Source organism: Chiloscyllium plagiosum, unplaced genomic scaffold (assembly GCF_037043375.1).
Source record: "Chiloscyllium plagiosum isolate Xiang-an unplaced genomic scaffold, Cpla_swu_hap1 HiC_scaffold_37, whole genome shotgun sequence".
Taxonomy (NCBI): Eukaryota; Metazoa; Chordata; class Chondrichthyes; order Orectolobiformes; family Hemiscylliidae; genus Chiloscyllium; species Chiloscyllium plagiosum.
In genome coordinates this window covers 37,297,995-37,313,361 of record NW_028270175.1, presented here as the reverse complement: position 1 = coordinate 37,313,361, position 15,367 = coordinate 37,297,995, and the positions used below count along the sequence as shown (strand labels likewise).

At 43.5% G+C, this 15,367-nt stretch overlaps 1 long non-coding RNA gene and 1 pseudogene across 1 annotated transcript in view; one reads left to right on the top strand and one right to left on the bottom strand.

Annotated features, from left to right (window-relative positions):
* Positions 1–15,367, bottom strand: part of LOC148139792 (uncharacterized) — a 33,888-nt gene that overhangs the window by 18,141 nt on the left and 380 nt on the right. The gene's annotated exons all lie outside the window — the stretch shown is intronic.
* On the top strand, positions 3,867–15,194 carry LOC148139793 (uncharacterized; annotated as a pseudogene).

The window sequence follows — 15,367 nt, the reverse complement described above, 5'->3', positions numbered from 1 at the left end:
TGCGGTCCCAGCACTGATCCCTGCGGTACCCCACTGGTCACTGCCTGCCATTCCGAAATGGAGCCGTTTATCACTACTCTTTGTTTCCTGTCAGCCAACCAACTTTCAATCCAAGTTAGTACTTTGCCCCCAATACCATGCGCCCTAATTTTGCTCACTAACCTCCTATGTGGGACTTTATCAAAAGCTTTCTGAAAGTCCAGGTACACTATATCTACTCGATCTCTCTCGTCCATCTTCAGAGTTACATCCTCAAAAAATTCCAGAAGATTAGTCAAGCATGATTTCCCCTTCATAAATCCATGCTGACTCTGACCTATCCTGTTACTACTATCCAGATGTGTCGTAATTTCATCCTTTATAATAGACTCCAGCATCTTTCCCACCACTGAGGTCAGACTAACTGGTCTATAATTTCCTGCTTTCTCTCTCCCACCTTTCTTAAAAGGTGGTACAACATTAGCCACCTTCCAATCCGCAGGAACTGATCCCAAATCTATCAACTCTGGAAAATAATCACCAACGCATCCACGATTTCTCGAGCCACCTCCTTCAATACCCTGGGATGTAGACCATCAGGCTCTGGGGACTTATCAACCTTCAAACCTAACACTCTCTCCAACACCAATTCCTGGCAAATATAAATTCCCTTAAATTCAGGTCCTTCAGCCACTGAAGGCTCAGCGGGTCTGGCAGCATCTGTACAGAGAAATCAGAGGTAATGTTTTGAGTCAAGTGACCCTTCCTTAGAACTGATGATAGCTGGGAAAATGTCAGTTTGCATTCAGAAGATAGGATGGAGGGAGGGGGTATGAAGTAAACAATAGGTGGGGATAGAGCCCAAAAAGATGGAAGAACTTGGTTAGAGACACAAAACCTGCAGATGTTGGAATCCAAAGTTGCCAAACAGGAGACCAGAAGATCACAGCAAGACAGACAGCAAGGCAGAAGAACAGTTGGACAGGCAAAGGAGTGGATAATGATCAGCCTAGGAAGGTGAATAGCTACTAATGGGGACTGTTAGTGGCTCAATAGGTTGTGTGTAATAACAGACCATGTGATAACAAGGCCAGGTGTGTGAAGGGTTGGGGTAAGGACATGGGAGAACTCAAGGCCGAAAATTGTTGAACTCAATATTGAGTCCAGAAGGCGGTTGAGTTCCCAAGCGGAAAGTGAGGTGTTGTTCTTCGAGCTTGTGCTGAGCTTTGCTGGAGCACTGCAGCAAGCCTGAGATAGAGATGTTGGCCAGATTTCCAGAATCTGCAGTTCTTTCAGTTTTTATTAAGTGCGTTTTAATATCTGTGAGTGTAAGTGACAAGAAGCTTCCTGAGGTGTGTTTTAATGCAGGAATATGGCAGTGGAAGGTCAAGACTACACTGCCCTAGCTGAGCAGGATGCTTTTGATTGATCAGGGACCTTGAAGTGAAGGAGCCATTGGGAAGTAGTGACCATAATATAATAAGCTTCAATCTGCAATTTGAGAGGGAGAGGGTACAATCGGAAGTGACAATATTTCTGTTGAATAAAGGGAACTATGGAGCTATGAGGGAGGAGCTGGCCAAAGTTCAATGGTGCAATATCTTAGCAGGGATGACAGTGGAGGAACAATGGCAGATATTTCTGTGTATAATGCAGAAGATGCAGGATCAGTTCATTCCAAAAAGGAAGAAAGATCCTAGGAGGAGGCATGGGTGGCCGTGGCTGACGAGGGAAGTTAAGAAACATATAAAGTTGAAAGAGAAAAAGTATAACATAGCAAAGGTAAGTGGGAAAACGGAAGACTGGGAAGCTTTTAAAGAACAACAGAGGATTACTAAGAAGGAAATACGCAGAGAAAAAATGAGGTATGAAGGTAAACTGGCCAATAGTGTAAAGGAGGATAGTAAAAGTTTTTTTTCGGTATGTGAAAGGCAAAAAAATGGTTAAGACTAAAATTGGGCCCTTGAAGACAGAAACTGGGGAATATATTACGGGGAACAAAGAAATGGCAGAAGAATTGAATTGGTACTTCAGATCTGTGTTCACTGGGGAAGACACAAGCAATCCCCCTGAGGTAACAGTGGCTGAAGGACCTGAACTTAAGGGAATTTATATTTGCCAGGAATTGGTGTTGGAGAGACTGTTAGGTCTGAAGGTTGATAAGTCCCCAGAGCCTGATGGTCTACATCCCAGGGTACTGAAGGAGATGGCTCAAGAAATCATGATGCGTTGGTGATTATTTTCCAGAGTTCGATAGATTCGGGATCAGTTCCTGCAGATTGGAGGGTGGCTAATATTGTACCACATTTTAAGAAAGGTGGGAGAGAGAAAGCAGGAAATTATAGACCAGTTAGTCTGACCTCAGTGGTGGGAAAGATGCTGGAGTCTATTATAAAGGATGAAATTACGACACATCTGGATAGTAGTAACAGGATAGGTCAGAGTCAGCATGGATTTATGAAGGGGAAATCATGCTTGACTAATCTTCTGGAATTTTTTGAGGATGTAACTCTGAAGATGGACGAGAGAGATCGAGTAGATATAGTGTACCTGGACTTTCAGAAAGCTTTTGATAAAGTCCCACATAGGAGGTTAGTGAGCAAAATTAGGGCGCATGGTATTGGGGGCAAAGTACTAACTTGGATTGAAAGTTGGTTGGCTGACAGGAAACAAAGAGTAGTGATAAACGGCTCCATTTTGGAATGGCAGGCAGTGACCAGTGGGGTACCGCAGGGATCATTGCTGGGACCGCAGCTTTTTACAATATATATTAATGATATAGAAGATGGTATTAGTAATAACATTAGCAAATTTGCTGATGATACTAAGCTGGGTGGCAGGGTGAAATGTGAGTTAGATGTTAAGAGATTACAGGGTGACCTGGACAGGTTAGGTGAGTGGTCAGATGCATGGTAGATGCAGTTTAATGTGGATAAATGTATGGTTATCCACTTTGGTGGCAAGAACAGGAAGGCAGATTACTACCTAAATGGAATCAAGTGAGGTAAAGGGGCAGTACAAAGAGATCTGGGTGTTCTTGTACACCAGTCAATGAAGGCAAGCATGCAGGTACAGCAGGTAGTGAAGGAGGCTAATAGCATGCTGGCCTTCATAACAAGAGGGATTGAGTATAGAAGCAAAGAGGTTCTCCTGCAGCTGTAAAGGGCCCTGGTGAGACCACACCTGGAGTATTGTGTGTAGTTCTGGTCTCCAAATTTGAGGAAAGACATTCTGGCTATTGAGGGAGTGCAGCGTAGGTTCACAAGGTCAATTCCTGGAATGGCGGGACTACCTTACGCTGAAAGACTGGAGCAACTCGGCTTGTATACCCTTGAGTTTAGAAGACTGAGAGGGGATCTGATTGAGACATATAAGATTATTAAAAGATTGGACACTCTGGAGGCAGGAAGCATGTTTCCGCTGATGGGTGAGTGCCGAACCAGAGGGCACAGCTTAAAAATACGGGGTAGACCATTTAGGACAGAGATGAGGAGAAACTTCTTCACCCAGAGAGTGGTGGCTGTGTGGAATGCTCTTCCCCAGAGGGCAGTGGAGGCCCAGTCTCTGGATTCATTTAAGAAAGAGTTGGATAGAGCTCTCAAGGATAGTGGAATCAAGGGTTATGGAGATAAGGCAGGAACAGGATACTGATTAAGGATGATCAGCCATGATCATATTGAATGGTAGTGCAGGCTCGAAGGGCTGAATGGCCTACTCCTGCACCTATTGTCTATTGTCTTTTCTGTGCTGACTGCCTGACGGGAAGTGTATGGTTAAATGGCCATTGTTAAAGATGTGCTGATAATTCTAACCCAGTCAATTTCTGGGCTGTAACGATCAGGTTAATGCTGGGTTATGGGCAGTCAGAACTGACTTCAAGATACACAATGGGGACAGCAAGGAATACTGCGAAGAAACGGATGGAAAGTACGGCAAGACAAATAGAACACAAGGCAGTGAACGTGGATCTGAGAAACTGCTTGAGGAGGTCAGTGAAGCAGATTCCAATACTTATCACCAAAACAGGATACCGAAAGAATAATGAATAAAAGCAATATACCATTGATGCTGGAAATCTGAAATAAAAATGCAAAGTTTTTAGTGAGAGAAACAGAGTTAACATTTTGAGTCTAATATTTGGAATTAAAATTCATGTAAGTCATTCCAGTAAAACAGCAGATTAAGAAATATTGATCATAATTTCCGTTAATAAAAACTAAAGATTTTCAAAAATATTTTGAATTCCCTTTTTTTTTACTTCTCCAAAGTTATTAATTCCGAGCCACCCAGGATCAATACCGCACATGTCCTATTTATAAAACAATCATCTCTACATTACATTGTAACCTTTAACCATCAATATCTGACTGTCAAACATCCTGTGACCTCACTGTCGAAACATAGTGAGAGATTGATCTCTATAAGTAATTTCTTTGACTCGGTAAACGCTTCAAAGGTTTGAGAGTGTTGTCTACAATATATTGCACACATCTAACGGTGTCAGATGCCACCAAAAGAATTTGGTTAATGGCCACGGGAATAATGTAATGTCAGTAAGTGTACAAGGCTGCTTTTGTACCAGCAATGTTACATCTGATTGCCTTGCTCTAGTCTTAATTTCAAACAACTGAACATAATATTACATGGCATGAGGGTGCCCTCTCACACCTCGATTTAAAGGGAACATGAGGTACTGTCAAGTCAGCTGCTGCATTGCTCTGTCTGGCTGTTGGCGCAACTCTGTGAGTTTTCCAGGTTTTACAGGATGAACCTAAAGTGTGAGTCTGTTGCTGAGAGGGGACTGGCTGGAATTCTGGATGAGCCACACAGAGTGTGACGGATCTAAAAGCAGCAATGACAGCCATACTGCAGAAGAAGCAACAATGCTTTCTGCAGAGCTCTGACTGAGCTCTCACAGCTCCGAGGTCTCACAGAGTCACGCAGCATGGAAACAGACTCTTCAGCCCATGCCGAACATAATTCCAAACTAAACTAGTCCCATCTGCCTGTGCTTGTTCCACATTCCTCCAAACATTTCATTTTCATGTCTTTATCCAAAACATCTTTTAAACATTGTAACTATACCTGCATTTGCTATTTCCACATGAACCACTCTCTATGTAAAAGAAGTTGCCCTTTGTGTCTTTTCTAAAATGTCTTTCCTGCCACCTTGAAAATATGCCCTCTAGGCTTGAAATTCCCCATCTTAGGGAAAAGACACTTGCCATTCACCTTGCCTATACCCCTCTATAAGGTCAGCCCTCAACCTCCTCCCCTCCGGTGAAAATAGGTCTCAGCATAATCAGCCTCTCCTTCTCACTCAAACCCTCCACCATTCCCAGTAACATTCTTGTAAATCTTTTCTGACCCCTCTCCAGCTTGACACCATCCTTTCTGTAACAGGGCAAACAGAATTGGACACTCCAGAAAAAGGCCTCACTAACATCCTGTACAACCTCAACGTAATGTCCCAACAGCTATACTCAAAGGTCTGAGCAATGAAGTGTGCTAAACACCTTCTTAACTATCCAATTTATATGTGATGCAAAGTTCAAAGAATTATGTACCTGAAACCCAATGTCTCTGTTCTACAACATTATCCAGGGCCCTACCATTAACTGCATAAATCCTGCCCTTGTCTGTTTTTACCAGAATGTAGTACCTCTAATTTATCCAAATTAAACTGCATCTGCCACCCCTCAGTCTTTTAAAACCCTTACTTCTTTTGTTAAAAAGTGTGGCCTGGTTGAGGCCTGACTCCTGTACCAAAAACCCAGTGAAAAAAGGTAGGTGTGTTTTCCATAGAACTTTGCAATATGACCAGCACCCTTATTCTGACAGTCCCCTGACCCCAGCTTGTTGCTTGAGTCATCCAGTTATCCAATTCCTTTCTGGAAGTTACCATTAAATGTGCTTTGGTCTCCCTTTCAGGAAGTTCATTCCAGATCGCGCCAAACGCCATGGAAAACTAAAAACATTTCTCAGTTTTCTTCTGGCTCTTCTGTTGATTATTGCCACCCTGTGTTTGCTGACTCTAGTGCCAGTGGAGACAGTTTACCACACGAAGACTGACCAGAGCTCCGGAGTAGAATCGTAGCACAAGCTCAGCTTTCAGCAGACGGAAGGGGAAATTGCAATCAAGAATTGAGAATGGAGTGGTTAAAATCCATCAGTTTGTAACTAATCAGCACGTTAATGAGATTTTTGGTAGCGTTACACTGAAAATAAAGATCAGCAAGCATCAAAGTGTTCATTTTGATCTTTCAATCGGAATATAAATTAGTGGGTAGGCCAGGCTGCTTAAAAGTGGGCCAGCGCCAATGTAACTAAGTCATGCACAAAGTTGTCAGTTGGCTGGGTTCTGGAGCAAATAGTTTAACCTGCAGCTCATTTCTGTTAAATGAAATCAGAGAGGCAATCAAAAGTCTCCAAGTGATTTCCATTCTAAGTTAATGTTCCATCCACCAATAAATCTCATTGCAAATCACTTCCTCAAAAAGGGTTGAGGGAAGGACTAAATCGCAGATTTCAGGGAGGACATGCTCAAGGCCATGTGTGTATTGACCGGGCTACTCTTAACTCTGTATCTACACTGAGTGGAAGCTGGAATCCATTACCAATGTGGACACATGCCCATGACGCAGCATTTAACCAACTTTCACCTCACCATTGAATGAGTATTTTTTGTCAGTGTTCACACTGGAAAAAGACAATGTTGTGAAGGAGAATACCGAGAAACAGACTACTAGACTAGAGGGGATTAACGTTCACAAGGAGGAGGTGTTAGCAATTTTGGAAAGTGTGAAAATAGATACGTTCCCTGGGCTGGGTGGGATTTATCCTAGGATTCTCTGGGAAGCCAGGGAGGAGACTGCAGAGCCTTTGACCTTGATCTTAACGTTGTCATTGGTTACAGGAATAGTGTCAGAAGACTGGAGGATAGCAAGTGTTGTCCCCTTGTTCAAGAACGGGAGTAGAGACAACCCTGGTAATTATAGACAATTGAGCCTTACTTTGGTTGTGGGCAAAATATTGGAAAAGGTTATAAGAGATAGGATTTATAATCACTTGAGAGGAAAATGTTGATTATGGATAGTCAACACGGTTTTGTGAAGGGTAGATCATGCCTCACAAACCTTATTGAGTTCTTTGAGAAGGTAACCAAACAGGTGAATGAGGGTAAAGTGGTTGATGAAGTATATATGGATTTCTGCAAGGCGTTTGATAAGGTTCCCCATGGTAAGCTATTGCACAACATACGAGGGCATGGGATTGAAAGTGATTTAGTGGGTTAGCTCAGAAATTGCTTGCTGAAAGAAGACAGAGGGTGGGGGTTGATGGGAAATGTTCATCCTGCAGTTCAGTTACACTGCAAGGATCTGTTTTGGGGCCACTGCTGTTTGTCATTTTTATCAACAATCTGGATGAGGGTGTAGAAGGCTGGCTTAGTAAATTTGTGGATGACACTAAGGTTGGTAGAGTTGTGGATGGTGCTGAAGGATGTTGCGGGTACAGAGGGATATAGATAAGCTGCAGAGCTGGGCTGAGAGGTAGCAAATGGAGTTTTGTGTGAAAAAGTATGAGGTGATTCACTTTGGAAGGAGTAACAGGAATAAAGAGTTCTGGAGGCTAATGGTAAGAATCTTGGTACTGTAGGTGAGCAGAGGGATCTCGGTGACCATGTACATAGATCTCTGTAAGTTGCCACCCAGGTTGATAGGGTTGTTAAGAAGCCATATGGTGTGTTAGCTTTTATTGGTAGAGGGATTGAGTTTCGGAGCCACAATGTCATGCTGCAGCTGTACAAAACTCTGGTGCGATTGCACTTGGAGCATTGCGTACAGTTCTGGTCATCACATTATAGGAACGATGTGGAAGCTTTGGAAAGGGTTCAGAGGAGATTTACCAGGATGTTGCCTGGTATGGAGGGAAGGTCTTATGAGGAAAGGCTGAGGGACTTGAGGCTGTTTTCGTCAGACAGAAGAAGGTTGTAAGGTGACTTAATTGAGACATATAGGAAAGTTAGATAGGGTGGACAGTGAGAGCCTTTTTCCTTGAATGGTGATGGCTGGCATGAGGGGACATAGCTTTAAATTGATATAGGACAGATGTCAGAGGTAGTTTCTTAGCTCAGAGTGTATTTGAGAGTGGAATGACTTGCCTGCAACAGTAGTAGACTCGCCAACTTTATGGTCATTAGATAAACATCTGGATGAAAATGGATTAATGTAGGTTAGATGGTTCCACAGATTGGCGCAACATTGAGGGCTGAAGGGCCTGTACTGCACTGTAACATACTATGTTCTATGTTTTATGTTCACTGATTAATTCTGCGGTCCAATCAGGAGACCAAGTTCACATTATGTGAATTCTGAAATTCCTCTTAATGTGCTGAAAAATCACACAATGAGGGAGTTAATGCTCTCTCTCTGGAAGACACCCACCTATATAGGACAGCTGTCAGACGTAGTTTCTTAACTCAGAGAGTATTCGGGGCATGGAATGCCCTGCCCTTCATGACCTCTTGGCTCCAAAACTCAATCCCTCTACCAGTAAAAGCTAATACACTGTATGCTCATTCCATGCATGCACCACTTTTTGAGTGAAAAGGTTGCCCCTTAGATCCCTTTTAAATCTTTCCCATCTCATCTTAAACTTATATGCTCTAACTTTGGACTTGGAGAAAGTGAGGTCTGCAGATGCTGGAGATCAAAGGACCGCAATTTCCCCCCCGACGTGGTCGACGGTGCCCTCCACCGCATCTCCTCCACTTCCCGCTCCTCCGCCCTTGAGCCCCGCCCCTCCAACCGCCACCAGGACAGAACCCCACTGGTCCTCACCTACCACCCCACCAATCTCCATGTACAGCGCATCATCCGCCGTCACTTCCGCCACCTCCAAACAGACCCCAGCACCAAGGATATATTTCCCTCCCCTCCCCGATCAGCTTTCCGTAGAGACCACTCCCTCCGCGACTCCCTTGTCAGATCCACACCCCCCACCGACCCAACCTCCACTCCCGGCACCTTCCCTTGCAGCCGCAGGAGGTGCAACACTTGCGCCCACACCTCCCCCCTCACTTCTCTCCAAGGCCCCAAAGGAAACTTCCATATCCGCCACAGATTCACCTGCACCTCCACCCACATCATCTACTGCATCCGTTGCAGCCGGTGTGGCCTCCTCTATATTGGGGAGACAGGCCGCCTACTTGCGGAGCGGTTCAGAGAGCACCTCTGGGCCACCCGGACGAACCAACCCAACCACCCTGTAGCACAGCATTTCAACTCCCCCTCCCACTCCACCGAGGATATGCAAGTCATTGGACTCATCCACCGCCAAACCACAACAACGCGACGGTCGGAGGAGGAGCGTCTTATCTTCCGACTGGGAACCCTCCAACCGCAGGGGATGAACTTGGACTTCACCAGTTTCTTCATCCCCCCTCCCCCCACCTTGTCTCAGCCGGATCCCTCCAGCCCGGCACCGCCTTCCTGACCTGCAGTCTTCTTCTTGACCTCTCCGCCTCCATCCTACTCCGACCTATCACCCTCACCTTGACCTCTTTCCACCTATCACATTTCCAACGCCCCTCCTCCAAGTCCCTCCTCCCTACCTTTTATCTTCTCCTGCTGAACACTCTCTGCTCATTCCTGAAGAAGGGCCTGTGCCCGAAACGTCGAATCTCGTGTTCCCTGGATGCTGCCTGACCTGCTGTGCTGTTCCAGCAATAAAGTTTCAACTAACTTTGGACTTGCCCACCCCAGAGAAAAGACCTTGGCTATTCATCCTATCTATGCCCCTCATGATGTTATAAACCTCTATAAGGTCACCACTCAGCCTTTGACGCTCCAGGGAAACTAACCCCAGCCTATTCAGTCTCTCCCTATAGCTCATGCCATTGAATAAATACTGAGTTAGCTGTGCTGTCTATAGTCCAGATTCTTGCTCTTGTATTCCTTTTGTTGCTGAATAGGTAGTCAACTGCTTAACCACAACATCTAATGTCTCTTTGTTTTTTGCTCCTCTGGGTTAATTGTAGAAATAACCTCAGAGACTATCAAAGCTCTTTCACTCAATAACCATTTGGCACATTACCAAGGCACTAAATGTAAAAACCTGGATTCAGAAAGCAACTTTATGCAGCAATAGGTGATTGAAGGATATGCAGATTGATCTGAAAGCTTCCTGTAGGCAGAACAGCCATGTTCCACTCACTGCTAATCCAGGATTTCCCCAACACACATTTCACACATCAGGACATTATTGTCTAATGGTGAGAAAGTTTTCATTGCCAAATTATCTTGGGTGTACTTAAAGTTACAAATTTTGCAATACTTATTTCAGGTCATGAAATGGTGAGGGTTAATTTGATGGGCTCACATGATGACTGAAATAACTCCCTAGAGGTTGGTATCCCATCACCAAGTCACCCTTTATTTACATGTGGAGAGTCCGAGACACTGATCCAGCTCCCTCAGAGCCAGCTCTCAGAGTGAGCAGAACCCCTGACACTCCTGTGTATATCTGTCAGCCAGGGCTCCCTATTTGGACCAGCCCCAATCAGGGAACATATATTCAACGAGGTCTACCTGACTAACCTTATTACAATCACCCCAGTGACTCCAAATATGTCACAAAAAAACAACATAGGATTTAAGAGCACAAGGAGGCCATTCGGCTGCTTTCTCCATCATCCAATAAGATCATGGCTAATCTAATTGTCGCCTCCCCTCCATATTTCTGTCTGCCCCCCATAACCATTAATTCTCCTAATTATCATGATGGTAACTTATAAATTCATTCACCACTCTCTCTGAGGATTATTGCATGTACTACAGGAATCTACACAGGGGGATAGACATAGAACAGCTAAACAAACAAGCACATTGGAAAAGAGAATCCCTCGAGCTCCTGTCAAAATGTCCTGACAACTGAATCTATGTAAGTGCGGTTAATTAGACAAAAAGATGTCAATCGAACTGAAGGCAATTCTTTGTCAAAACATAAATTTATAAAAAAATACACAAGACTTTGATGTAAATGGAAAGAAGGACTTTGTGAATGTTAATGTGGGATAAAGCCATCAGATGTCACCTTCAGCTTACTTCTTATCCAGCTGTAATATAACAGCTCCTCTAGTTGCTCGAATTCAATGCTTCAATGGATCGTCATGCCATTCCTAACATCAGGTACAATGTCCGGTTTACAATAGCAGTTGTGAGTCTTTGGCATGGCTACATCTTCTGATGACAACTGTGTGCTAGAATTGCTGAGCAGTTGTTTGACTCTTGTCTTGGGTGAGACTCAGCTCTGAAATATGTACCTCCTCTTGCTCACTTACAAAGAAACATTTTTCAAAATCGTGAGATCTATATTTTCATTACTTTGCATTTCCAATGAGAGAGAAACATAACAGATTTGTGCTTTCATTCTGGAACAATGCTCCAATTCACATAGCTCTTCCCTGTTTCCCTTCTTTTCTGATTAAAAACTATACGCGACAAGTATTCTTCATGTAATCACCTACAGTTATTCAGGAGAGATTCATCTATTAACGTCTACTTTATAAGCCAGTTTGGAAATAAAAATAATTCAAAAGTACAAATTAAGTGGATGTAAAATTGAGGCGGGACGGTGGCTCAGTGGTTAGCACTGTTGCCTCATGATGCCAGCAACCCAGGTTTGATTCCCACCTCGGAGTTTACACATTCTCCCCGTGTCTGCGTGGGTTTCTACTGGGTGCTCAGGTTTCCTCCCACAGTCTAAAGATGTGCAGGTTAGGTGAATAGGCCATGCTAAATTGCCCATAATGTTCAGAGATCTATGTATTAGTGGGTTAAATGTAGAGTAGTAGGGGAACGGGTGTGTGTGGGTTATCCTTCAGAGGGTTGGCATGGACTTGTTGGGCTGAAGGGCCTGTTTCCACACTGTAGGGATTCTATGATAATAATATGTGCAAGAAAAGGCCAGTGGGTAATTTGTACCTATTTAATGATCTAGTTTGAGCATTACTTTAGACCAGGTAAGGATTAGACAAACCTGAATCAGCAGTAGTCACTGCATGGATTAAATAAAGTGTCTCAGAGAGACTTAAACTACTGGAGAAATGATTGTAAAAGGAACCCAGATTTAGTTGGGTATTTCAGCAATGATATGGACTTGGTGATAGATGTTTGGTATAATTTCTGGGAGCTTCAGATTTTATTGTTCTCTATTTCAAGGAGAAATGTTGGGCTACTCCTGATGAAGGGCTTTTGCTTGAAGCATTGATTTTCCTGCTCCTCAGATGCTGCCTGACCTGCTGTGCTTTTCCAGCACCACTTTAATCTTGACTCTGATCTCCAGCATCTGCAGTCCTCACCTTCGCCTATGTTGGGCCAGGAGTCAAGGTAAGAGGGGGAATGATGTTCTTTCAGTTCAGCTGTGTGTTTGTAGTTCTACACATGTCACATGGTAGACATTTTGTCCTTCAGGCCAGCTTAAAACCTTTTATTGGGATCTTAAGCCACTTCTCTAAACATTAAGTCAGCGAGTTTTGAGAAGATTTGTAGCTCAGGTTGAGGTTCTGGATGTAAAGGGTTTGCTCACTAAGCTGGAAGGTACATTTTCAGATGTTTCGTCACAATACTCGGTAACATCTTCAGTGAGTCTCCAGACAAAGCATTGCTGGCGATTCCTGCTTTCTATTTATATGTTTGGGTTTCTTTGGGTTGGTGATGTCCTGTGGTGATGTCATTTCCTATGGTGATGTCATTCCTGTCCTTTGTCTCAGGGGGTGGTAAATTAGGTCCAAGTCAATGTGTTTGTTGATAGAGTTACGGTTGGAATGCCATGCTTCTAGGAATCCTCGTGCGCATCTCTGTTTGGCTTGTCATGGGATGGATGTGTTGTCCCAGTCGAAGTGGTGTCCTTCCTCATCTGTATGTGAGGATGCTAGTGACAGTGGGTCATGTAGTTTTGTGGTTAGTTGATGTTCATGTATCCTGGTGGCTGGTTTTCTGCCTGTTTGTCCAATCTAGTGTTTGTTACAGTCCTTGCACGGTATTTTGTACATGACATTAGTTTTGCTTGTTGTCTGTATGGGGTCTTTCGAGTTCATTAGCTGCTGTTTTAGTGTGTTGGTGGGTTTGTGGGCTACCATGATGCCAAAGGGTCTGAGTAGTCTGGCAGTCATTTCCGAGATGTCTTTGATGTAGGGGAGAACGGCTAGGGTTTCCAGCTAAGCGAGCAAACCTACATCCAGAATCTCAACCTAAGCTAGAAATCTTCTCAAAACCTGCTAACACCTATGGGTGCAATACACTAAAACTGGCTCGAAAATGGGAAATGAGTGCTACCTGCGAACAGCTGTATTTCCTACATGAATGACTAAGAAAACAGGTACTACCTAAATGTCTTAAATACAAACCTCCCCTTAACAACCACTAGCCATCAGACTAGCAGAGCAAAACGGCTGCAGAATGCTTAGAGAAATGATTAATGATGCCCACAACAGACTCTGTAAATACAACCAGGAAATTTTGCATCAGAAATCTTTACTCACTCATGCAATAGACCATGAATGGACAGACACATCACAACAAGCCGTAGATATTAGACAGCGACAAACACAGAAAATGAAAAAATTAAACCTGCAAAATAAACTAGACAAACTTACACAAAGTAGCAACACTGACAACACAGAAGCATGGATAAAAAAATCTTATCTGATCAACCCTTAACAGACACTGATAAAGCTGTCCTGGTAAGAGGATTAAATTACAACGTCCAGGATGTGGACAAGAAATATTTCTTTGCAGCATTAGAAGCAACACTGAAAGACAACCAACTCACTGAAGAAACCCAGCAAACTATCAGACAGGTAGTCACACCAACATTAAGCAGAATAAGGGAAGGAAACACACTCAATACACAAGAAAGGAAAGCACTGGAAAGGCTAAAACAAGATAAAAACATTGTTGTCCTACCTGCAGACAAAGGACACTTGACGGTCATTCTAAGTTGAAGATACTACATTGAAAAAATGAACGCACTACTTGCAAATACCAACACTTATCAACAAGTGGTGATAGACCTGACCGCACAACTAGAGAACCGAATCACAGGCCTACTGAAAATACTTCAGAAATCTGGAGAAATAAATAAGACCGACTTCCAAAAAGTGAAACAAAATGAATCCAACACACCACGCTTCTACGGATTACCCAAAATTCACAAATCAGGAGCTCCCCTCAGACTCATAGTCTCGCTACCTGGAATACCAACTTACAGATTAGCCAAGAAGCTACACCAAAGACTAAAATACTTAGTAGAAGACTCACGCCATTCCACCCACTCCACCCAAGAATTCCTGAAGGCCATCAAAGACACAAAGATAGAAGAGGATGAAATAATGGTCTCCTTTGATGTAACAGCCCTATTCACATCAATCAACATCACCCTGGCCAAGGAAACACTGACTGCACTATTAGGAAACCCAAAGACATATACACCAAACACCACCAACCTCATCAACAAGGACAGTAGCGTCAAGATAGTGGACCTATGTCTTATCACCCACTTCACCTTCAACAACAAAACCTACAGACAAACCAACGGAACACCCATGGGATCTCCAATGTCAGGGTTCTTAGCAGAGGCAGTAACGCAAAGACTTAAACAAACAGCTCTGCCAACCATCCAACCCAAACCCAAGCAAAGGCATGCCAGAGAATTCCTAGAGGCCTGGCATTCCAACCACAACGCCATAAACAAACACATAGATCTAGATGCCATCTATCAACACCTCAGAAAACGAACAGGAAATGACATCACCACAAACCCCAGGAACCCCATCCAGGAGAAAGATATAAATAGAAAGCAGGAGACAACAGCTTCGCTTCACTTGGAGGTCGCCACTGATGATGTTACCTAGCCAGGTAATGAAACGTCTGGATATCAAACCTACAGCTCAGCGAGCAAACCTACACCCTAAACCTCAACCTGAGCTACAAAACTTCACACACCTTGCAAAAACCAACCTTCCAAAATCCACAGTAATTTCGGTTAACTCTTAATATACAACTTGATGGCAAATTTAGGTTCAGGAGGAGAGCACCCACCTCCTTAAGCCTGATCTATCATTCATTAAGCTTATGGCTATACCATAAATCCATTCACTCACCTTGGTCCTAAAGTCTTTCCCTATCACTGTTAGTTTTGAGATTTTCACTTGAATCTCAGTCTCAACAATTTTGTGAGGGGTGAGAGGTCCACTCTTTCAGTGAATACAATTTTCCAGGACAATATCCCTCAGTGGCCTAGGTCCAATTTCAAGGTTCAGAAAATTTAAGGTTAGCTCTGGATACCCCAACCATAGGAGAGCGTTTCTATTTTTTTTTAAATAAAT